Here is a 25,941-nt window from a genome sequence, read left to right on the forward strand (position 1 = left end):
ACCACAACGAAGAGTAGCCCCCGCTTGCCACAACTAGAGAAAGCCCATGTGCAGCAACGAAGACCCAACGCAGCCAAAAATAAATAAGTAAAATAAATTTTTTTTAAAAAAAGGGCAATAAGCACATACCTATCAATAATTATGCTAGTTGTAAATGGACTAAATGCTCCAATCGAAAGATACAGAGTGGCTAAATGGATAGAAAAACAAGACCCATATATATGCTGTCTACAGGAGACTCGGTTCAGATCTAAAAACACACATAGATAAAAGTGAGGGGATGGAAAAACACATTCTATGCAAATGGAAATAAAAAGAAAGATGGGGTAGCAATACTTAGACAAATACTTACAGTCTTTAAAACAAAGACTGTAACCAAAAAAACCAAGCCCTTACATAATGATAAAGGGATCAATCCAACAAAATATAACGCTTGTAAATATATATGTTCCCAACATAAGAGTACTTAAATAGGGGAAATATTAACAAATATAAAGGGAGAAATTGACAGTAACATAATAATAGTAGGGGACTTTAACATTCCAGTTAAATCAATGGACAGATCATCTGAACAGAAAATCAATAAAAATCCACTGGCCTTAAATGACACCTTAAACCAGAAAGATATATAGAACATTCCATCCAAAAGCAATAGGATACATATTCTTTTCAATGTGTGAATATGGAACACACTCCAAGATAGATCACATGCTAGGCACAAAACAGGTCTCAATAAATCTAAGATGATTGATATAATATCAACTATCTTTTGTGACTTCAACACTATGAAACTAGAAATCGACTACAAGGAGAACATTGGAAAAAAAACACACACCAGGAATACAAACAATATGCTACTAAACAACCAGTGTGTCACTGAATAAATCAAAGAAATTAAAAAACACCTGGAGACAAAGGAAAATGGAAACACAACATTCCAAAATCTATGGGACACAGCAAAAGCAGTTCTACAAGGGAAATTTATAGTGGAACAGGCCTACCTCAGGAACCAAGGAAAATCTCAAATAACCTAAACTTACACTTAAAGGAACTAGAAAAAGAACAAATAAACCTGAAGTTAATCTAAGGAAGGAAATATTAAAGATCAAAGCATAAATAAATGAAATTGAGACAAAAAAATAGAAAAGATCAATGAAACTAAGAGCTGGGTTTTTGAAAGATAAACGAAATTGATAAACCTTTAACAAGACTCATCAAAAAAAAAAAAGAGAGAGGACCCAAATCAATAAAATCAGAAACAAAAGAGGAGAAGTTACAACTGACAACAAAGAAATACAAAGAATCGTAAGAGAATACTAAAAACAATTATACATCAACCAATCGGACAACCTAAAAGAAATGAATTCCTAGAAATGTATAACCTTACAAGACTGAATCAGGAAGAAATAGATAATATGAACAGGCCAATTACCAGTAATGAAACTGGATCAGTAATCAAAACTTGCCCAAGAAACAAAAGTCCAGGAGCAGAAATATTCACAGGTGACTTTTACCAAACATTTAAAGAAGTGTTAACACCTATTCTTCTGAAACTACTACAAAAAATGCAGAGAAAGGAATGCTTCCAAACTCATTGTACAAGGCCAGCATCACTGTGATACCAAAATGAAACAAAGACACAACAAAAAAGAAAATTATAGGCCAGTATCACTGATGAACACAGATGCAACAACCCTCAACAAAATATTAGCAAACCAATACTCAACAACAAGTTTAAAGGATCACACACCATGAACAAGTAGGATTTATCCCAGGGATGCAAGAATGATTCATTTTCTGTAAATCAGTCAGTGTGATACACACACTGACAAAATGAAGAATAAAAACCACATGATCATCTCAACAGATGCAGAAAAAGGTTGTGACAAAATTAAACATCCATTCATGATAAAAACTCAAGAAAGTGGGTATAGAGGCCATACATGACAAACCTACAGCCAACATCATATGCAACAATGGAAAACTGAAAGCATTTCTTCTAAGATCAGGAATAAGATAAGGATGCCCATTCTCACCATTTTATTCAACATGTAGAAGTCCTCGCCACAGCAATCAGACAAAAAGAAATAAAAGGAATCCAAAGTGGAAAAAAAGAAGTAAAACTGTCACTGTTTGCAGATGGCATGATACTATATATAGAAAATCCTAAAGATGCCACCAAAAAACTATTAGAACTAATAAATGAATTCAGTAAAATTGCAGGATACAAAATTAATATGCAGAAATCTGTTGCATTTCTATACACTAATAACTATCAGAAAGAGGAATTAAGAATACAATCTCATTTCCAATTGCATCAAAAAGAATAAAATACCTAGGAATAAATCAAACCAAGAAGGTAAAAACATCTACTCAGAAAACTATACGACACTGACAAATGAAACCGAAGAAGACACAAACAAATGAAAAGATATACCATGCTTAGGGATCAGAAAAATAGTTAAAACGTCCATACTACACAAGGCAATCTACTGTGGTTCCAGAAAAGACAAATCAATAAAAGAAAATTTAAAAATCTAAATACAGCAACTGACCCATGTATGTATAATTTAGTTTATAATAACAGAGGTATATCACATTAGCAAGGATGAATTATGCAACAACTGGTATTTGTATAACTGGTTAATCAGAGATAAATGTTAAGCTGGATCCTTCCTTCACACTAAAATAACTTGCAAGTTAATTAAAGACTTAAATGTTTAAAGATGCCCACATTTTACAGTAATTAGAGATTCACTGAGTTGAAAACTGAATTCTTTAGGGAAATCATCTCCAAACATAAGCCATATTCACCACCTGTATCACTCTCACTTTATGGACATATTTCTTAAAAGTCTGTTTGTGGTAATCTAATTTTGGGGGTTGAAAGGTGGAAAAGAGGGACTTCCCTGGTGGCACAGTGGTTAAGAATCTGTCTGCCAATGCAGGGGACATGGGTTCGAGCCCTGGTCGAGGAAGATCCCACATGCCACGGAGCAACTAAGCCCGTGCACCACAACGACTGAGCCTGCGTTCTGGAGCCCACAAGCCACAAGTACTGAGCCAGTGTGCCACAACTACTGAAGCCCAAGCGCCTAGAACCCGTCCTCTGCAACAAGAGAAGCCACCGTAATAGGAAGCCCGCGCACCGCAACGAAGGGTAGCTCCCGCTCGCCACAACTAGAGAAAGCCCGAGTGCAGTAACGAAGACCCAACACAGCCAAAAATAAATAAATTAATTAATTTAAAAAAAAAAAAGGTGGAAAAGATGAAGCATATTTCAGCTGATGTATGGAAACTTTCCTCTGTAGATATTTTCCCTCCTCTTGAAAATGGTCATAAGGCAGCATAAATAACCAGAAAATTAAATTTATTGCTCAAAGAACCCAGCCATGTATATCTCTTTCCATATGAAGTTCATATAAATAAAAATGTACTTAAGCCAATGTTAATTAGTATACATCCCACTCTTTTGTCTGGGTCTTAGGATGAAATAGATCCATAAGAACAACAACAAAAATCTCCCTTCTCCCCCACCCTGCTTCTGATGGGAAAAAAACCTTAGGAGAGAGAAGTCAAAACTAAATTGATAATGGGGCCATTCTGTAAAATGGCAGTAGTGGTTGGCATGTATGACATCAATTGTCAGGGTGACATCGAGATTCCATCCCTAATCCTCTCCTCTGAAGGATTAAAAAAAAGATGGGTAGTATACCCTGGACATCTCCACTTCAAATCAGTGAGACATCTATCCTGAGCCAAAGTACGCCTAGAACTCTTCCCTTGGACCAAGGGCTGGGCAGTTAAAAACATTCTGGTTCTTCTGTCCTAGTGCCTATAAATAACTTCCTTTCCTTTTTCAGGGTCAGTTATTAAAGAGTGTATAACATAGCTGAATAATGCATATTGGCTTAGGAAAAATGGAAAGAGCCTTTAACTTTATGAAGTTGGTCCACAGATGTCATTCTGCAAAACACCTTAGTTTTATACTCACAAAACTCCAACTAACACAGGCTTTAGAAAAAGAAATAAGAGGATAAGACAGTAAGTGGTACTTTCAGACAGAAGTATTTCAGAGAAAGACAGGACCTGGTGAGGTATAGGACTGGCTCTCACACAGTGTTCATCATGAGTGTGCTCTCCACTTTTATGACAATGACTCCAGATTCTTGTACTCCTGTGACCTTCACAGTACATTCTTTCCCCTTAAGTCCTGAACTTCAACCTCCCCCTTCAACTGCTGAGGGGCTGCTTTACTCACTTAATGCTGATATTAACTTATAGCAGCCTCAATTTGGAATATAAAACTAAAAATAGCAAGCATGTGTCAATGCAGTAGGCTCTTTTCCCTCTGGGTGCACATAAACCTCTCATTAAGAAGTTCAAGGAAGCTGAGAATGAATCAAAGAAAATACAGCTCCATGATTTCCACCTTCTATTAAATTGTAAGTGAAAGTGTCATTTTAATTATAGTAGCAAAAGCCCTATTCTTTGTTACCATCAAGGCTGTATAAATTCACAACCTAATTGAAAATTCTTGAGCCAGGAAAAAAAAAAACCTTAAACCTTAAAATGTACTCCAACACAATAGCTACAAAAATCTATTCGTCCCCTCAACTCAAGAATATCTCTTATTAGCACTACCTAGAAGTCACTGAGCTATACTGAAAGGGAAAGACAGCTATCCTAAGTGCCAGAAAAAATGAAAATAGTATAAATAGGGAGAAGTATATTATGACACTAGATTTTTTTTTTTTTTTGCTGTGCGCGGGCCTCTCACTGTTGCGGTCTCTCCCGTTGCGGAGCACAGGCTCCGGACGCACAGGCTCAGCGGCCATGGCTCACGGGCCCAGCCGCTCCGCAGCATGTGGGATCCTCCCGGACCGGGGCACGAACCCGCGTCCCCTGCATCGGCAGGCAGACTCTCAACCACTGCGCCACCAGGGAAGCCCCACTAGATATTTTTAAAAGATAAATTCAAACTAAATTACATGCTGGGAAAAGGAGCACATTATTTAAAACATACTGCTTAGTCACAACAAAGAAACAGAGGAATAAAACATAATTACGATTTTTACGTAATTTTTAGTATTTCACATTTGAATGTTGATTTAACAATATATGAAGAATGATTTTACTGGGTTTGCATAGAAATTGAACATAGAGATCTGCTTATATGCCAACATCCAAGATTAGTGGTCAGAATTTTCCATACTAGGAGCCACGTCCTTATTGAGATCAGCAAAGTGTTTCCTATATACATATTCCATCATTTAAATGAATTCTTGAAACATTTTGGAAGACTCATGTTAGCGAACTCACTAGTAGCTCTCATACGCTCAAAATGCTGAATGTCAAACCACTAAAAGAATGAGCAGTAGAAACTATCAGAACATACCTTCCAGATTCATACACAGAATACATCTGGCCCATTGCTAAGAGTCCGCAAGTTCCAAGAGCTGTCACTACCCCCTTAAGTAAGGTAATAATATGCATATGCCAACTCACTGGCTACAAATGCTTTCATGTGCTTTGTTTTATCCAGTCCTCATAAAAGTCTTGTGAGTTAAGTTCAAAAAACATTAATTGTATCACCATTTAATATATAAGGAAATTGAGACTCAAAAAATTTAGTGACTTATTCAATTGTCCAGCCTGGACAATTGTAAGTGAAATTTAAGCCATGTCTCCTGAATCCAAAACGTGGATTCTTTCTACTAAACACTAGCTCTTCTAAATACTAGAAAGAAGAAAAAGTACTTTATTGTTCTTTTACTCTGGATCATTAGAACTACAAAAGGTTTGAAGTGTGGTCACTAACCAAAAAATTCCTACCCTACTCTAGCCCCCCAAAAGTCATAATACAGTTCTATAACTCTGCAAATTCTATATTCAAAATTATTATCTACATTTTCAGATACTTATCCAATGTTTCCCCAAAAAGAGATAGCTAAAAACACCAGTAAAAGAGGGAAATGGAAATGCTCAGACTGAAGGGGAAAGAGGAAGAAAGAGAACAAATTTGTCCACCAGCTGAAAAGGAGGTTCTGAGGGCACAGGCAGGAAAGGATGGAAACCTAATTGGATTACCATTTATCCACAAAGCAGTAGCATCCAACTCAAAGGAAAAAGCATAGAACATACAGAAACGCTCCTTTAATTGTCAGAAGCTGGGGAAGGCAGCACCACCCCCAGCTTCCCCTCCTAGCTCTATTTACTATAATCACTCTAGCTATTGTCTACAAATTCTCTTTCTCTATTATACCTTGTACTCTCTTCACAACTGTATCAGGACAAGAAACTATCAGAATTGAATGGATAGAAGATATTCTCTAATCCAGCCCCATAACTTGTAACCCTACCGTTACCAAACACAACCTTGTCAACACTCATATAAGGCTTTTCTGTCAGGTGGGTGATAACTGCTCCCCCTAAGATGTTAACTGATGAGGTTTACATTACTATTCAGGATCATATTTGGAAGAAATCATAAAGGTCGTTCATCTAGACTAGTGATGAGCAGCACACAAAGAACCACACAGGTGACCTCTTAGCTTCAAGACAGTCTTTGATTCAAACGGGTTAAAAGATTAGAAAGCTGATCTCTGTTACTATTTCTCAACTGTGACCAGTCCTTTACATTTTACTGGCTTACCTAAGTGATTTTCTTCTAGTCAAGGAAAAATAGAGCAGATAATAAATCTGAACATCTATACATTTTCCCCATGGAAAATAAAGCCATTTGCATTTTTAAAGAAAAAAATTCACCGCTGATATCTCCTATTCTCCAGCCACTAATACAAGAATTCTTTTCTACAATTTCCTAAACAGGCTGTCATTTGTATTAGGATATTATATGTTGATTTGTGAATACTAATTAAACTCAACTCAGTAATGCTATAAAGATAGATTTAATATATAGAAAATACTATATTCAAGACCAAAGAGAGAGTCCTTTAACATAAAACTAAATTATCACTTTCCAGGCTAATATGACTTGGACATATTAACACACATATTCACCTGTGTAAGGCACAGCATTCTTAATTATGAGTTCATAAAAGACATAAATGATCTAAAGTAATAAACATCAAAGGAACATAATTTCAGGTGACGCAAACTTTTGCATAGAAAGAGTGGCCAATAAGACTAAAATTAGTTTAAAAAAAAAAAGACTAAAATTACACTATGTAAGCAGTTTATTTTTTTGAGATAAAATACAAATATCACAAAAGCAACCATTTTAAAGTGTATAATTCATTGGTTTCTAGCATATTCAAAGAGTTGTGTAATCATCACCACTATCTAATTCCAGAGCATTTTCATCACTCCTCAAGAAAACCCCATACCCATTAGCAATACCTCCCCATTCCTCCCTCCTCCCAGCCCTGGCAAGCACTGATCTACTTCCTGTACATTTTTCTATGTATTTATCTATTCTGGACATTTTATATGAATGGAATCATACGTGGCTTTTTGTGTCTGGCTTCTTTTCACTCAGCATAATGTTTTCAAGATGTGTCCATGTTGTGGCTTGCATCAATATTTTATTCCTTTTTATGTGTGAATAATATTCCACTGTATGGAGATACCAATTTTGTTTAATCCATTCATCAGTTGATGCATATTTGGGTTGTTTCTACTGTTTTGGCTATTATGAAAAATGCTGCTATGAACATTCATGTACAAGTTTTATATGAACATATATTTTCAATTCCCTTGAATATACACCTAGGAGTGGAATTGCCAGGTCATCTAATAACTACAGTTGTCCCTCAGTATCCATGGGGGGATTGGTTTCAGGACCTGCTGTGAATGCCAAAATCCAATGATGCTGAAGTCCACAGTGAGCCCACTGTAACCATGATTCTGCATCTATGGATTCAGACAACCATCAATCATGTTTTAAGTTTGCCATCTGAAGTTGGCTGAATCCACAGATGCAGAACCCACAGATGTGGGGTGTCGACTGTACATTTATTGAAAAAATCTGCATATAAGTGAACCCGTGCAGTTCAAACCCATGTTGTTCAAAAATCAACCGTATATTTTTAACTTTTTGAAGAATTTCAAACTGTTTTTTAAAGTGGTTGCACCATTTGACATTCTCACCAGCAATACATGAAGATTCCAATTTCTCCACATCCTGACCAACACTTGCTACTGTCCATTTTTAAGATCATCCTTAGTCAAGCATTTGGAAGAGGACAACAGAGAATCCTTATAGAGTTCTACTTTGTTTATTTTTCCCTAGAAGCTGCCAAAGAAATAAAAAGTATAACTGAAAAGGAGTAAATAAAACTGTCATTATTGCAGGTGATATAACTGTCTACATAGAACACCCAAAATATCTACAGAAATATTAAAACAGTTTAGCAATAAGACTGGATATAAAATCAATATACAAAAATTTATTGCATTTCTATTATCAGATTTCTTTTACCACAGCAACAAAAAAATATGAGATTTCTAAACATAAATCTAACAAAAATTATGCAAGATCTTTATAGAGAAATTTTTAAAACTTTATTGAAAGGCATTAAACAAATGCAAAGATACACCATGTTCAAGACAAGAAGTTTAACTCCATATTTATGTAAAAATTCAATGTAATTCTCATTAAAATTTCAAAAGGGCTTTTTGAGAAACTGGACAAACTGATTCTGAAATTTATATCAAAAAAATCAAAAGCCCAGCAATAATCATGACACCACTGAAAAAGAAAAAGAAAAAGAATCTGCCCTAATAGATAAGAATCACAAAGCTCTAAAAATTAGTGAAGTAAAGGAATAGATAAGTGTTTATTAATGAAACGGTGGGAAATATTTGGAATACTTAGTAAATTGTGCTGGAACTCTATAAAGAAAAAATGAAATTAGGTTCCTACCTCAACCATGTAAAAAAATTAATTTCATCTGTTTTAATGACTTAAATATGACTTTAAGGTTTAAAAGGTAAGACTTTAAACTTTTAAAAGTAATATATTATTTCCCCCCCAAAGTCTCAAAGAGTGCTAAAGAGAGAAAAGGAGAAAGAATGAAAAAAAGAATATTTAGAAGTCAGACTAAATTAATATTAAAATTTTTGCTCAAAGAGCATAGACATTTGTGAGTATCTGCAAAAAATGGAAGCTGCCTATCTCCATGCCTCCCAATTTTTCCTCCCCAAACTATACAAAACCAGAAGTAAAAATGAAATCTATATAAAAACCATGTCCTCAGAATAAATTGAATACAGAGAATACTGAAACCCCAAAATAACTGTTAGTAAAAAGACAAAACTTAACAAATCATAGGGCACAATCTCTCACATCCCTACCCCTGCTCCAACCCCACTGAAAGGCTTTGTCATGAGCAAAGAAAAACTGCTGAGAAGAGAGAAGGGAGAAGACAACAAGGGGGCCAAAGGCTGACCTAAAACTACAGTCAGAAAAATAAGCCCACCCTAAATCTGAAAATATAAAAAATAAATAAATAATTGAGTAGATTAGAGCACAGGGAAGGAACCTCAAAGTACCAATACATGGGAGCTGACAAGGCAAGCATGATTTAAACCGGTGGTCTGGTGGTCTTTGTAACTCAATTTCTGGAGCAGAAAAAGGCAAGAAGGGAGAAGGCCCTTTGGCAACTGGGTTAAGATGAGGAAAAGCAGCAAAATGGGATAGAGTCCGGCAAAGACAAAAGAATCACAAAATCACAGGATTCAGAACCCCTTCTCTGCCAAAACAAAATACAACAAAAGACCCTTATTCTATTTGTCCATTTCAATCTCCTCTTCTACTTAGGCTGAAATTCTCTCACTGAAGTCACACCTTTAAAGTACACAACTACATCTAGAGGAAATTTACCCAGATGATTACCCTTAACATAAACAGAACATGTAAGACTTGGAAAAAGTAGACATATTACAGTGGACTCATTGATAAGTGGGAGAATGTAGCTCACTGTACTTCTTGGGCTCACTGGTTCATTAACATTTCCCAGTCTGTTTTGAGGTTAGATGTAGCCACGACTGAATTATTGACAAGGGATATGAATCTGAGGGAATGTGCACTGCTTCCAGGCCTAGTCCATAATCATCTCCTAGGCATAATCCTCCTTTCCCCTTCCCTCTCCCACAACCCCTGCTTGATGCAGATGAATGCAGCAACCTCCAAAACTACACAGTGAAGGTGCCAGAGCCGCAAGACAGAAGACTGGATCCCTGAATCACTGCTCAAGAGTGTGATGTAGCAATCTGATACACCTGATTTAGACAAGTGAGAAATAAACCTTTATCCTATTCAAGTCATTATTTGTTCGGGTTTGCTTCTCATAGCAGCTAACAATACCTTAAATAATACAATATGCTGACTAATTACTTCCTAAGGAAGCAGAAAAACATTAACTAATGACATAAGATAGAGCAGAGATATATGTCAACATGGAGGGAAGAGCAGTGGCAGAAGTAAAATGTTAATGACAGAGAAATCAGCAAGGATTCTGAACTCTGGTTAATGAGGAGTTGAGGTGGGTACCTGAAAAGTGTACAATAAAAAGAGAGGGGTATTTTAAGTGGAGAGGTGAAGCTGTACAAAAAAGGAAATATAATTATTGTGTAATAAGCCTTTACTGCAAACATTATTGATCATAAAAATGTAAATTCTGAAAACTAAAACTGAAATACAACTATACAGAGGAAATGGGATGTGGACAACTGCATGAAGAAGATGAAATAATATTATTTTCATAGTGATTAAAATTATTGAATTTATTATTATTTACTTTTACTGATTGGTTTTACTCAATAAATGTACTCACATTCACTTAACATGTATTAACTAGTTTAATCCTCACAACAACACACAAGGAAGACAATACTGTTATCCCATTTCACAGATGAGGACAGTGAGATACATAAGGTTACCCACCTAAGGTCAGTTAGGAAGGGGCATAAAGACAGTATTAGAACCCATGAGTCTTGATTCTAGAACCATATACCGAACCAATATGCTAATCCACCAGAACTAACTCTTTACCTACAAGAGCAGGAAAACAACAGATGCCTAAATATTTTCAAAAGCAAGAAATAGAGACACTTTATTCAGAATATGAAGGTAAGCAGGAAAAAAGACAGCTTAAAAAGGTTAAGAGCCTTTGCCTCTGAGAGTAGGTTGGGTGGAAAGGATGGAAGGGCTAAGAGAATGCTCTTATTAACAATGTAAGAAGCATTACTTTGATTTAAAATCAGAGCTTTAACTTTTAAAGAAAAGAGATAATTAAGACAAATGTTACATACATCATAATTTTGCTTGAATTCAGACTTGCTGCAGCTTCCCTTTTAAAAGTGGATCTAACACAAACTAATACCACAAGTTCCTTTGTAACAGAACACTTTAAGGTGAAATTCAACTATACCATTTCTATTCGCTTAGTATACAAACTATGGCTTGTTACCTTGTCCACTCTCTAACTGTCAAAATCCCAACCCCTAGAAGAACCACTAAATTAAAACTGACTGAGAACATTTATTCCTGCATGATGCTTTTAGTTGAGAAAATCAAACAATTATCCCTGGCAGAATGCAAGACAACCATGAAGTGTGTGTTTTAAAATTAATTCCAAAGATAACAAATTCATTAAGATAATAAACTATTCATGTTCAACAGCTACAACATAAACATCTTTTTAATGTTTACATGCAAATCTATATTCACATTAATCCTGTATTGGGTCTTCTCTTTTCTACCTAAAATCACTTCCTGGGTGATCTCAACTAGCCTCACTGCTTTAAATACAACGTACCCCAAAATTATCTCCCACTCTGACCTTTCTCCTGATTTCCAGATATCCAACTAACTGCCTTCCTGGTATCTATGATAAACAGGCACCTCAGAGCTAACGTGTCCAAGACAGAGCTCCTGATCTCTGTGCACCACCACCCCTGCCCCACCAGCTCCTCCCTCAGTCTTTCCCATTTCACTTAATAGCACCACCGTTCAGAAGTGATGCCAAAACCTCTTAGTCTTCCTCCCTTATCCTTCCGCCCCCACCCATATTAATCTTTCAAGTTTTGTCAGTTCTACCTGTAAAACACGTTCTAAATATAAGCATTTCTCAACTTCTCCACAACTAACATCATAACCCAAGCCCCATCATTTCTTACCTAGACTATTTCAATAGCTTCCTAACTGGTCTCCTTACTTCCACATTTAACCCCCTACAGATCATGTATTACCAACAAATCACATCAGTCCCCTGCTTAAAACCCTCTTTTAGCAGCCTGTTGTGTTTCAAGCTAAGCACAAACCCCTTACTATGGCCTATAAGTCCATACAGGATCTGGATACCATCTATCTCTCCTAACTTATTTTGTGAGACTTTCCACACTCACTTACTCACTCACTACTTTTCCAGCCACACTTCTTTCAACATCTTGGACATGCCAAGCCTTGTTTCCACCTCAGAGCACTCGCATTCCCTGTTCTCTAACTATGACCTTCCCTGACCTTCACACTCCAGCTCCTTCTCATAATGTAGATATCAGATTAAATGGTATCTCCTCAGAGTCCTGTCCACACACACACACAAACACACACTTTCTCTCTCTCTCTCTCACTCACTCACCATTGTGTTCTTTGGTCTTAATAGCACTTATGGTTAGCTAGAATAATCCTATTTGTTTATTGTCTGTTTCCCATCAGCCCCAAGAATATAAGCTACAGGAGAGTGGGTAAGTTGTCTTATTCACCACAGTATCTCCAGTACCTAGAACAAGACCTGGCACTTAACCACTTGCTGAACACATTAAATATACAAGAATACATAGACACACAAGAGGAAGGTAACACAAGAAATTCAATCCCCTACCTGCATAACCAGCAGGCATTCTATAGGCTTTTGGTTTCCATCAACTACACAGGGAGAAAGCTGACATGTGGACCTTTAAAACTGGATCCCTGCCTGCCACTGCTACCTCTTTCATGGCACTGCAACCCATAAACCCACAACCATCTCTTCCACCAAAGAGTAAAATGCTACTGGAGGATGGAAGACATAATAAAATAGCCATAGAAGCCAACTCAAAAAGGAAAAAGAAAAAAAGAAAGGAAGAAAAGCCAGCCCTTGTCTGCAACTCTAGGACCTTAGACTCAGGGGTTGGTGAGACAGAGACGGAGAGGTTACAGTGCCACACAACCGGCAGGACCATATTACTAATATGGCCTTTCCCTTCAGATTTTAGACTCTTTTATTCACCCTAAGTCAAGAAAGGGATGAGAATACCCAGGGGGGCTTGGGTCTCCTCTACACATGGAGAAAAAATAGGAACAATGCCAAGCAACTTAGAGTAAAACTATAGTATAGATGCAGTTTTTCTTTAGTGTCCTCTATTTAGATTGCCCTTGGCATCTAAGACCTACCCATCCTGGACAACGTCCTAGACTGTCCCACTTCTGCTTTTCACCCATCTACCCAACCCCTTCTCCACAATGTCCTGGGTATCATGCCTTCAGGTCCATAATTTCCCACTTTCCACAATTAAAGTGAAATATATGATAAACTATGGTAATATGTTTAGATTCAAATGCTAGAGGACCAAGGAATAACTCTCCATCTTCTCTACCCACATAATACATTTTAAAATGAATTTCTAAAGATCAGATAGACTCTAATTATAGCAAATGTCAGGAGATGAGAGACCATGGGACACTGATAGGAAAAACATTTCAGGTGAAGCAGGTTCTTCCAGTGTCCTTTAAATCATACCATGCAAACATTTATATACTTTATAGACAGAGGTTAAAGAGATACTCAACCTCTCTTATAGGAGAAATGAAAATCTGAATGATGCAGAACTACGATTTTTTACTTACGAGATTAACAAAAAAATCCACAAGTTTAAGATACACTCTGTTGACAGAGCTGTGAATTCATATATTTCTGGTGGGAATGCAAAATGGTACAATGCATAAGGACAAGAATATTGCAATTTCTATACAATCGTGTAAGAATTACTCTTTGACTCAGCAATTGCATTATTAAGATAAATCTACTTAAAAACAGGCCACTAATAGCAAATGTACAACAGTATTCATTGTGACATTATGCCAACAGCAAAAATATTAAAACAAAGCAATTTCCATTGGTAGGAAATTAGTTAAATAAATTATGGTATGTTCACATAATAGAGCACGATGCAGCCAGGAAGAGGACTAAGAGAGATCTCTACCTACTAATTTGAATTCAACTCTATGATGTAAAGTTAGGTTTTTTAACAAAAGATACAAAACAATATACATATATTTCACCTTTTGTAGAAAAAAATATTATACATTTCTTATATTTACCATATATATGTATCACATATTTTTCTATATTATTTATAGATAATTAAATCCGGAATGTGGGACACTCTAAAATCTACTAGGGTGGTCTCTTGAAAAGTATACATAGCTGCAGCAAACATAGAAAATGAATATAATTGTTGAATTTAGGTGAGGTGTCTATATAGGTTCACTATTTTATTACCTTTTTTGTATGTTTGAAATTTTTCATGATTAAAAAAAGAAAAATGTAACTTGAGATATATTAATACCCCTTAATGGCTTCCCATTTCATTTACAGTAATGTCAAAATACTTTCATGACCTACAAGACCCTATCCAACCTAGACCTCTATTTATTACTTGTCTGGCTTTATCTATTCCTTTCTCTGTTACTCTGCTCCAGCCACACACTGGCCTTCTTTCTGTCCTTCAGGCAAGCCAAGCACACTCCTGCCTCAGGGTCTTTACACTTGTTCCTTCTGCCTGGAATGCTCTTCCCTCAGATATTGGCATGGCTTACTTCTTTCACTCTAATCATTCTCAATTTTCTCAATAAGGCCTTCTGTGAACCCTAAATTCCTGAAGAGATAAGCCGCAAGCCCTATTCCCTTTCCATGATTTATCTTTCTCCATATCACTTATCACTGCCTAATATAATGTACACATTACTTAATTATCAGTCTCCTTCCCCTAGAAAATAAGCTCCATGGGCTTCCCTGGTGGCGCAGTGGTTGAGAGTCCGCCTGCCGATGCGGGGGACACGGGTTCGTGCCCCGGTTCGGGAAGATCCCACATGACGTGGAGCGGCCGGGCCCGTGAGCCATGGCCGCTGAGCCTGCGCGTCCGGAGCCTGCGCTCCGCAACGGGAGAGGCCAGAACAGTGAGAGGCCTGCGTACCGTGCAAAAAAAAGAAAAAAAAAGAAAAAAAAAAAAAGAAAAGAAGCTCCATGAGGGCAGCCATTTCTATGTTCTCTACTCCCAGCACCTTTAACAGCACTTGGCACACATACATTAGTAAAATTTAAAAATATATCAGAAGTCATTATGTAGTTTGAACTCTTTCATTGCCCATATGCAGTGCAAACAGCATCTCCCATTTTGTGGCTTGTTTTTTTTTTCTCCTCTGCTTACAGTATCTCTTATGGTACAAAAGTTTTAAATTTAAAAATGGTAAAATTTATCAATATTTTCCTTCTGGATTCTGCTTTCTGTGACTCAAGAACTTGTTTTCCACACTGAAATCATATTGTATACCAAATATTCCCCTAAAAGTTTTAAAGTTAATCCAAATAGAACTTTAGTTTAAAGCATGAGGTACAGACCAACTTTTTGTTTCCCCATATGGATAACCATTTGTCCCAGCATCATTTAATAAGTATCCAACCTTACACCACTGAATTGTGATGTCACCTTTTACATAAATTTCCATGTAAATGAGTATCTCTTTCTGTTCTCTCTATAGTGTCTGATTAGACTATTTGTCTGTATCTGGGCCAATTCCATACTATCTTAATTACAGTAACTTTACAACCAGCTCTGGGTATCAGCAGGACAAACCCCTGAAGCAGAGATGGCTAACTGCCTCCAATATCCATTCTCTCTCTCCTCCTTTTAGTTATGGAATCAACCTCTGGATTTTGCTTGTTCTGCTCTGGCAGAACTATTCTAAGCTTCCCTTGCAACTAGATATGACCACATGACTAAGTTCTGGCCACTTACATGTGAGTAAAAATTATGTGTTTGCAACTCCTGAATCACATCCTAAAAAAGAGCTATTTTCTCCCTTTCCCTTTCTGGGGGTTGGAATGTAGACATGGTAACTTCAAACGTCCCAAGGAAGACAACATCTAAAAGACATCAAAGCAAGACAGAAGGAACTCATCAAGTATAATCACCTAATTCCATCCTGCCTATCAGCTTGGACTTTTACATGAGACAGAAGTAAACCTTTCTTGTTCAGCCACTTGGTCTCTGAGAAGCAACCAAATGAGTATCTTATTAATACATATCCACCACACACCCATGTTCCTTACTTGAAAGCTAACTTAGTTCTTCTTGATTATTTGCTCTATCATATACATTTAAGAATTAACTTGTCCACTCCCTGAAAATTCCTGATGGGATTTAGATTAGAACTGCACTGAATTCATAGATTAATTTGGGGAGCACTGCCAATTTAAACATACTGCATATTTTTACCCATAAAAATTATTTATCTCTTCATTTACATTTCTTCTTTTCAGTCTGTATATAAACCTTTTTAGTTTTCTGCATAAAAGCCATACACAACTTTTGTTCATTTTATTCCTCAGTATCTACAGATTTCATAATACTTTAAAAGAGATCTTTTATTGCATTTTCTAATTGTTTGTTGCTTATTATACAGGAATGTAACTGATTTTTGTATAATGATCTTGTATTGATCAAATTTACTGAACTCTTATTCTATTAATTTGATTATAGAGTCTTCTGGATTTCCGATATTGATGATCAACATCACCTATGAATACTATTAGCATTATCCCTTCCTTTTTAATCTTATACTTTCTGTTTCTTCATCATGGCTTACCATACTGGCGAAGATCTCCAGCATGATGCTGAATAGCAACATTTGTGCTTCTAATGCTTCATCATTAATATTTAATTTATTATCTATTTTTGACAGATACCCTTCATTAGGTTAAAGAAGTTTCTTTCTATTCCTAGTTTAAGAGCTTTTATTATAAATGAGTAATAAATTTTATCAAATGCTTTTTCTGCTTCTATTGAGGTGCTCACATGATTAACATGGTAAACTGTATCAGTAGATTCCCATGCAACATTTTGAGATGAACCAACTTGTCATACATCTGTATGTGTTCTTCCTCAAAACATTGCTGGGTTTGGTTTGCTAATTCTTATATTCATATTTCTAAGTAAGATTAGCATGTACTTCCCTCTTTCACACTGTACTAGTCTGAATGAGTATTGAGGTTATATTCTAGTCTCATGAAGTAATTTGGGGTAATGTTCCATTTTTCTTAGTCTCTGAAACAGTTTTAATAAGACTGGGTTCCTTTTTTCTTTGAAGCCTGGAAAGTAGTTGCCAGAAAAAATCATTAGTGATTAATTCATCTTCTCTATGAGTTTAAATTATATTTTTTACTGAAATTGTCCATTTCATCTATGACTTCAGTTTTGCTATCAAAAAGTCATTAACACTTTTAGGATTTTTGAAAGTTCACTTGTAACTGCAATTATATCCCCTCTTTCAAGCCTAATATTATTTACATGTTGCTTCTGTCTGTCTTAATTATCAATGCTGGAGATATTTCTATTTCATAGTCTTTTCAAATTACTAGCATTTTGCATACCAATGTTTTCTTAGGTCAGTCTCCCAAATAAAAACAAAAATAAACAAATGGGACCTAATCAAACTTACAAGCTTTTGCATAGCAAAGGAAACCATTAAAACAAAAAGAAAAGACAACCTACAGAATGGGAGAAAATATTTACAAATGATGTGACAGACAGGGGCTTAATCTCCAAGATATACAAACAGCTCATACAACTCAACAACAAAAAAGCAAATAATCCAATCAAAAAATGGGCAGAAGACATTAACAGACATTTCTCCAAAGACATACAGATGGCCAGTAGGCACATGAAAAGATGCTCAACATTGTTAATTATTACAGAAATGCATATCAAAACCACAGTGAGGTATCAACTTACACCTGTCAAAATGGCTAGCATCAAAAAGTCTACAAATAATAAATAGTGGCAAGGGTACGGAGAAAAGGGAACCCCTCCTATACTGCTGGTGGGAATGTAAATTGGTACAGCCACTATGGAAAACAGTACAGAGGTTCCTCAGAAAACTAAAAATAGAATTACCATATGATCCAGCAATCCCATTCCTGGGCACATATCTGGACAAAACTATAATTCAAAAAGATACATGCACCCCTGTGTTCATAGCAGCAGTATTCCCAATAGCCAAAACATGGAAACAACCTAAATGTCCATTGACAAATGAATGGATAAAGAAGATGTGGTACATATATACAATGGAATACTACTCAGCCATAAAAAAGAATGAAACAATGCCATTTGTAGCAACATGGATGCAATCAGAGATTATCATACTAAAAGTTAAGTCAGTCAGAAAGAGAAAGACAAATACCATATGATATCACTTATATGTGGAATCCAAAATATGGCACAAATGAACCTATCTACAAAACAAAAACAGATTCATAGACATAGAGAACAGACTTGTGGTTGCCAAGGGGGAGGGGGGAAGGGAGAGGAATGGACTGGGAGTTTGGGGTTGGTAGATGAAAACTATTACATTTAGAATGGATAAACAACAAGATCCTAATGTATACCACAGGGAACTATATTCAATATCCTGTGATAAACCATAATGGAAAAGAATATTCAAAAAAAAGAATGTAAAAGTAAACAAATAAATTTATATTAAAAGCTGAAAAAAAGAAAGTACTAGCATTTTGGCTCTCTTGATCCTCTTACTGTAACTGTTTCTATTTCATTAATTTTCTTTTACCCTTAGTATTTCCTTCTTTCAACTTTCTCTGCACTTATGAGATAGCTCTAACTTCTTACACTGAATACTGATCTCATAAGTTTTCATTCTCTTCTAACTTAGGCATGTAAGGTTTTTGCTTTTCTTAAAAATGGCCCAAAATTCTTTGGCACTACTCCCATTAAGAAGTAGGGCCTATGTCTCCTCCCTTTGAATGTTGGCAGGCTTGTAAATGCTTATGCCAATGTGGCAGAAGTGGTACCATGTGCGTACTTCTAAGATTAGATCATAAAAAAGTGATACATCATCTACCTTATCTGTTAGATCTATGACCACCATGTGAGAAGCCACTAAATATATCTACAGCTCTCACTTTCAGTTCCTGCTATTTTTTAATAACAACTTTATTGAGATAAAGTTCACATACCATAAATTATATCCTTTTAAAGTGTATAGTTCAGCGGTTTTTAGTATATTCGTAGAGCTGTGCAACCATTACTACTGTCTAATTTCATAACATTTTCATCACTCCAAAAAGAAACTCTGTACCCATCAGTAGTCACTCCATTCCCTCTTTCCCCCAGCCCCTTGCAACCACTAATCTACTTTCTGTTTCTTTGGATTTGCCTATTCTAGACACTTCATATAAACTGAATCATACCATATGTGATTCATATACATAGAATCATACATATTTTATGTCTATCTTCTTTTACTTATAATGTTTTCAAGGTTTATCCATGCTGTAGCATAATCAATATCTCATTCCTTTTTAGTGCTGAATAATATTCCATTGTATGGATATACCACATTTGTTTATCCATTCATCAGTTCATGGACATTTAGGCTGCTTCTATGGTTTGATTCTTATGAATAATGACACTACGACTATTACTATACAGGTTTTTGTGTAAACATGTTCTCAATTCTCTTGGGTATGTACCTAGAAATAAAATTTCTGGATTATCTGGTAACTCTATTTTTAACTTTTTGAGGAAGTGCCAAACTGTTTTCCAAAGTGGCTGCACCATTTTACAATCCCACCAATGTAATGTATGTAATGTAATACATGAGGTTCCATAACCTCATATTAATTATTATAATAAATTAATAATAATATTTTATTTAATGATTAATAATAATTCATCAACATTTATTATTGTCTTTTTGGTTTTAGCCATCCTACTGGGGGTGAAATGGCATCTCAGTGTGGTTTTTATTTGCATTTCCCTAATGACCTTCTACACTGTTAAACCCTGAGGGTTCCCTAACTTTTCTGTGGGCTCAAAAACACATTTAAAGGTATGTTTGCTATATTTTCTCTAGCAGTTTCAGGTGTTTTACAGCAGAAATTTTTAAATTATCAAGTTCAAAATATCGCTGAAAAAAAGAAATCCCTGTTTCTTTAACCAGTCATTACGGTTAGAATTTTGCTTGCATAAAGAAAGTATTCAATAAATACCTTGTAACTAATTAGTAGGCATCAGATTAAATTATTCAGGATCAATTCAGCCAAATCCACTTCAATCATTCATTCATTAAATCCAATAACATTTATTCTGCATCTATCATATGTCCTATGCTCTTTCAGGCACTGGGGATAGAGCAGTGAACAAGTCCGTCAACACTAATTCCCTCTTAGAGCTTTTATCTTAATGGAGGAGACATACAGCTCCTCCCCCCAAAGTTAATAACTATTTAGGTGATAACTGCCAATTAAAATAGATGTTATTAAATAAGGAGGGTGATATCATTGAGATTAAGAATAAAAAAGGATGAGGGGGCGACTTAAGACTTATGTCAGTAGGGAATGTGTGATTGCAAAGGAAAGAACTAGAGGAATCAGTCATTCAAAGAGCTGGTAGGGGAGAACATTAGATGGATCAACAGAGGCAGAGTTCAAAGTGATATGCCTTGAAATGGAGGAAGGGACCACAAGCCAAGGAAGGCAGATGATGGCCCCAAGATGATGGAAAGGTTGAGGAAACAGATTCTCCCCTCAAGCCTCCAGAAGAAAAGTCTGCCCTCAGCCCAGTGGAACTAACTTTGGACTTTCACTTCCAGAACTGTTAAGAGAATAAATTTGTGTTGTTTTAGCCACCAAAAGTTGTGGCAAATTATTACAGCAATAATAATTTATTATATATATTATTATAATATATATATTAAATTATATAAATTATTACAGCAATAATAATTTATATGCTGAAGGAAACAAACACAGATTTTGGTACCTGAAAGTGGGGTGCCACTAAAACAAATACCTAACGATGAGGAAGTTAGGTATTTGTTATGATTAAGTAATTGGAATTAAGTAATGGGAAGAAGTTTGAAGAATTTTGAGGGGCACAACTGAAAAAGCCTAAATTGCCTTGAACAGACTTTTAGTAGAAATATGGATGTTAATGACCCTGGTAGTGAGAACTCAGAAGAAAATGAGGAGCATGGTACAGAAAATTCGTATCGTATTAGATCTAGAATACCTAAATAGTCATAAACAGACCACTGGTAGAAATATAAATGGTAAAGGTGCTACTGGTGAGAGCGCAGAAGGAAATAAAGAACATAAGAACATGTTATTGGAAACTGGAGGAAAGGAGGTGCTTGTTACAGAAAGCTTAGCTAAATCGTGTCCCACAATGATATGGAAAGTAGAACTTGTAAACAACAAACTTGGATATTTAGCTGAGGAGATTTCCAAGCAAAGTGCTGAAGGTGCAGCCTGGGTTTCTTCATGCTGCTTATGGTTAAATTTGAGAGGAATGAGATAAAGTGAGGGAAGAACTGTTAAGCAAAAAGGAACCAGTACTTGATGATTTGGAAAATCCTCAGCCTAACCAGATTGTAAATTATGCTAAAATCAGGGATTCAGTGTTAAGAAAGTATGCTCTGGAGACAAAGCCAAAGTGTGGCTAGACAACCTTTTGCCAGTGCCTCAAAATGAACAAAAGGTCACAACGTTCAGGGACACAGAGGGCTCTCTGAAGAGATTAGACATGTGACTCCTGGATCTCCTCAGCCATCCCGGCAGAAGCCAGAAACAGAGATGGAATCATCCAGGAAAGACATGTGGAGGGGCGTCTTGTCTTACGGAAGGAACCCCCATAACGAACAGAGAAGACTCACAAGAATCTTTCCTGAGACTCTTATACCAGCAGAACACCACCACCTCAGACTGAAAGGGACAAGAGCGGACAAAATGAAAGAAGACAAACAGATCAAAATTCTACAGACGGGAAACAGGCTGATAAAAATACTCAGGTGCAGAAATACACTACCTTTCCTGAAAAAGGAAGGATGACTCCAAGGGTAGAGTCTTAAATTCTGAGAGTGGAGCCTCAGACCTCAGGGCCAAGAGCAATAGAGTATTATTTCCAGGCTTTGAAACAGAATATATTTTTCCCAATTGGATTTCAAAACTGCTTGGTACCAGTGACTCCTCTCTTCTCTCCATTTTACCACCTTTGGGGTGGAAATGTCTGTAACTGTTATCCTGTTCCATCATTGTATTTGAAGTGCAGGTAACATATTTGCTAGTTTCACATGTCTAGAGATGGAGAGGAATTCTGAACCAGGATGGACCCTATCCAGTGTTTCACCCATACCTGATGTAAATGATTTAGATGATGTGACTTCTGAGTTGATGAAATTTAGATGATATTTTGATGATTTACAGATGAGACTTCTGAGTTGATGTTATAATGTAAGGCTTTGTAGATCAGGGTAAGGCACTTTGATTTTATTCTAGGTATAGCAGGAATCCACAGAAGAATTCCAATCAGCAAAGTGATATGACCTGATTTCAATGTAAACATTTAAAAGGATCATTGATATGTACTGAAAGGAGATAAGAGTGTAAGTAATGGAACCTGTTAGAAAACCATTACAGTAGCGTAAGCAAGAGAAGATAAGGACACAGACTACGATGATAACAGCAGGAAGGAAAAAAGAGGATAGATTCAAAATATATTTTGAAGGTAGAACTGACAAAACTTGCTAATAATAATAAATTAAATGCAGAAGATAAAAGAAAGAGAGAAATATGAATGATTCTTAAGTTGGGACTTGAGCAACTGGATAGTCTGTTCTATTTATTAGCTGAGATGGAGAAGAGTGAGGAAGGTATAGATTCACGTGAGAAAATCGAGATTTGCATTTTAGACACGCCAAGTTTTTATTCTAACAGACATCCAGATAGAAATATCAAGTAAATAGTTTGATATAAGAGCAGGAAGCTCAAGGAAAGCTCAGAGCCAGATTTATAAATTTGTATGGCATTTAAAACAACAGAACCAAATAAAATTAAACAGAAAGAACAGATGGAAAAATGAAGCAAGCGCAGGACCCAACTCTGGTATGTTCCAACAGTTACAGGTCTGACAGAGGAGAGAAGCCAGCAAAGGAGACAGAACAGCCAAACAGGTAAAAACAAGTTGAACATAATGTTAGAGATGTCATCTTACCAGAACCATTGATACTAATTACAATTATTCCACTTGATATAACCTTCACAGGCTCTACTCTATGAAAGTCCAGTTTAAAATGCAAAAGCTTTAGGGACTTCCCTGGTGGTCCAGTGATTAAGACTCTGTGCTTCCACTGCAGAGGCACAGGTTCAATACCTAGTTGAGGAACTAAGATTCCACATGTCACGCAGTGCAGCCAAAAAAAAAAATTTTTTTTCTAATTTTTTTAAATAAAAAATAAAATGCAAAAGCTTTAGCTCTGAGCATTCATTTTTAAAATATTCAAATACTTATGGAACTTCCACTAGAAGACACTGAATGCTGAGGGGCTATGCATAGATTCAGAGACTTTTCCATTGCATAGCTGCACTGTGATGATTTTTAAAATTTTAATCACAGATTTTAAATTATTTAGGAAATTGGAAGAAGTGAAAAAGCTGGACTAATACAGAGAAATATGGGCAAGGCATGGTCTGAGAACCACCTGGATAGGAATGGAGATAGCAATAAAGAACAGCAAGAAGAGCCATAATAAAAAGGTGTGTGTTCAGATCATCATCTATCACTACTTACACTATTTTCTCCATTGTAGCTTTCTGTTCCCCCTGTAGCCACGAAACGCCCTCTACACATTTTATTTTCCTCCCCTCTAGCTATCTCTGCTCTTGGTTTGATTCTCTCTTCATCTGACCACAGTTTTATAGTTTTTTATTTCAACTGATTTGTACAGTGCCTTTTCCTGTCCAAGTAAGTTCTGTGTTTTAAAAAGTTTTCCTGGGGGCTTCGCTGGTGGCGCAGTGGTTCAGAGTCCGCCTGCCGATGAGGGGGACGCGGGTTCGTGCCCCGGCCTGGGAAGATCCCGCATGCCGCGGAGCGGCTGGGCCCGTGAGCCATGGCCGCTGAGCCTGCGCGTCCGGAGCCTGTGCTCCGCGACGTGAGAAGCCACAGCAGTGGGAGGCCCGCGTATCGCAAAAAAAAAAGTTTTCCTGGGACAAGGTAGTAACTATAAAATTATTTAAAACATTTTGAGCAAATCTGGATTAATATGTTATAGTTGAAGACTAAAAATGTTTACATAGAGGAAGAAAACAACATATAATTCGTCCCCTCTCTCCCCCATCTCCACAATCCTAAATTTGAGATTTCAGGGAACTGACTTCAATTTTCTCTTTTGTGGTACCAGACATATAGATAGATTACACTTTAATACAGGAAGGAGACGACTTTTAAATGAACAGCAATCAAAGGCAGTGACACATAGATAAACTAGCATGAGTATGCCAAATTCACCTAAAAAAGAATTAAAAACCTTTTACTCAACTCTAAAGAAGCTGAGGCTTTTCAGACCTGTTGAAGACTTCCTAAAAGTATGCTGACATTCCCTGGTATGTCAATCATACCCACGTACCACAAATACTGACATTGTCTCAAACCTTCTTAGGGTGAAATGTTAGGGCAAGGAGTGCTGCTAGTTGGCCAGACTCAGGAGGGCCAACTCAGTTTTCAAGAAAGACGTAAGAAAAGGAAAGTCCCCCAAGTTTAAAAAGAGAAAAGAGTAGTACATTTATGAAGATTTCTTCCCCTGACCTCCCCTTTCTTCACACCCTTTCACAGGTGTGACTGCTTAGGAGTGTGGGGACTCCCAAGGTTTTCCTGATTCTTCCAAATCTAGAGAATACCTGATTCCTTGCCTCCCACCTAATAACTGAATTACCTTTCCTGGGGCCACCTTGTTCAACCACCCAGTTGTCAGGTGGCTCCTTCTAAGGAAGCATAGACAGTTGTTGGTGTCAAAAGATGTTGTGGTCTTTGGACATGTTCCCGATTTGAATTTCAACCAACTCCTCACATCTCTCTGATGGGGTACAGTAATAGAACAGAAGTCAATGGGAGATCAGCATGCACTCAGATTCCAGATTCTGAAAGGGAACAAAAATCAAACCCTCCATTCTTTGCCTCTTCACATCTGATAACCAATATGCTAGAAACCAGGCTTTATCAGCCCATGAAAACTAAATATAAAGTAACAACTCTCAGTAACCACATAATAAGCAGTATGTACTTGATGAATGGTTAAGTCTACAATACAAATAACAAATGTTAATATTTATTAAATTTTATACTCTGTAAGTCCAAATTATCTGCCATTGTACTAAAATGTATCACACACTGTGAAGTGTTCATTTTGTATTTAAATATCCATGCAGAGCACTGACTCACCTTTTCTAATACAGATAAGTTCATGTACTCCACAGGTTCTTTCTCCACCTGTTGAAGAAAATTTTTGTTAGAAATTAAAACCAGATCATAACCTGAGTTTGACTGTTACAAAGAACTGTTTTAAATTAGCTTCTAGAAATGGGCTCATAAAAACATTTCCTAATTCTTCTCTTTAAACTTACCTATACAAATATGATAAATCTGATATGCAGAATCTTCCTGAACCCATAAATTAAGGTCTTATAAAGTCTTGGAATAAGGAAGCTCCACTCAAGTATGTTATTTTAAATGGCAAGCTTCTCAAGAGCAGAAATCATAGCACCATTTCCTAAGCACCTCTTTACATCATCTAGAAGGAAACAATGCAAAGAAGACCCACTTTTGTATCTGAGCCTTAATATATACAGGTAAGTTATTATGGAA

The 25,941-nt window shown here is 36.4% G+C and overlaps 1 protein-coding gene across 2 annotated transcripts in view; it reads right to left on the bottom strand.

Moving 5' to 3' along the window:
• Positions 1 to 25,547, bottom strand: part of SYT14 (synaptotagmin 14) — a 236,577-nt gene extending 211,030 nt beyond the window's left edge. For both annotated transcript variants that reach the window (XM_028488489.1, XM_024133832.2), the window contains exon 1: positions 25,519 to 25,547. The gene's annotated coding sequence lies outside the window, so the exon portion shown is untranslated. The remainder of the gene's footprint in view (positions 1 to 25,518) is intronic.
• Between the last annotated feature and the right edge of the window lie 394 nt (positions 25,548 to 25,941).

This window comes from Physeter macrocephalus, chromosome 4, assembly GCF_002837175.3.
Source record: "Physeter macrocephalus isolate SW-GA chromosome 4, ASM283717v5, whole genome shotgun sequence".
NCBI lineage: Eukaryota > Metazoa > Chordata > Mammalia > Artiodactyla > Physeteridae > Physeter > Physeter macrocephalus.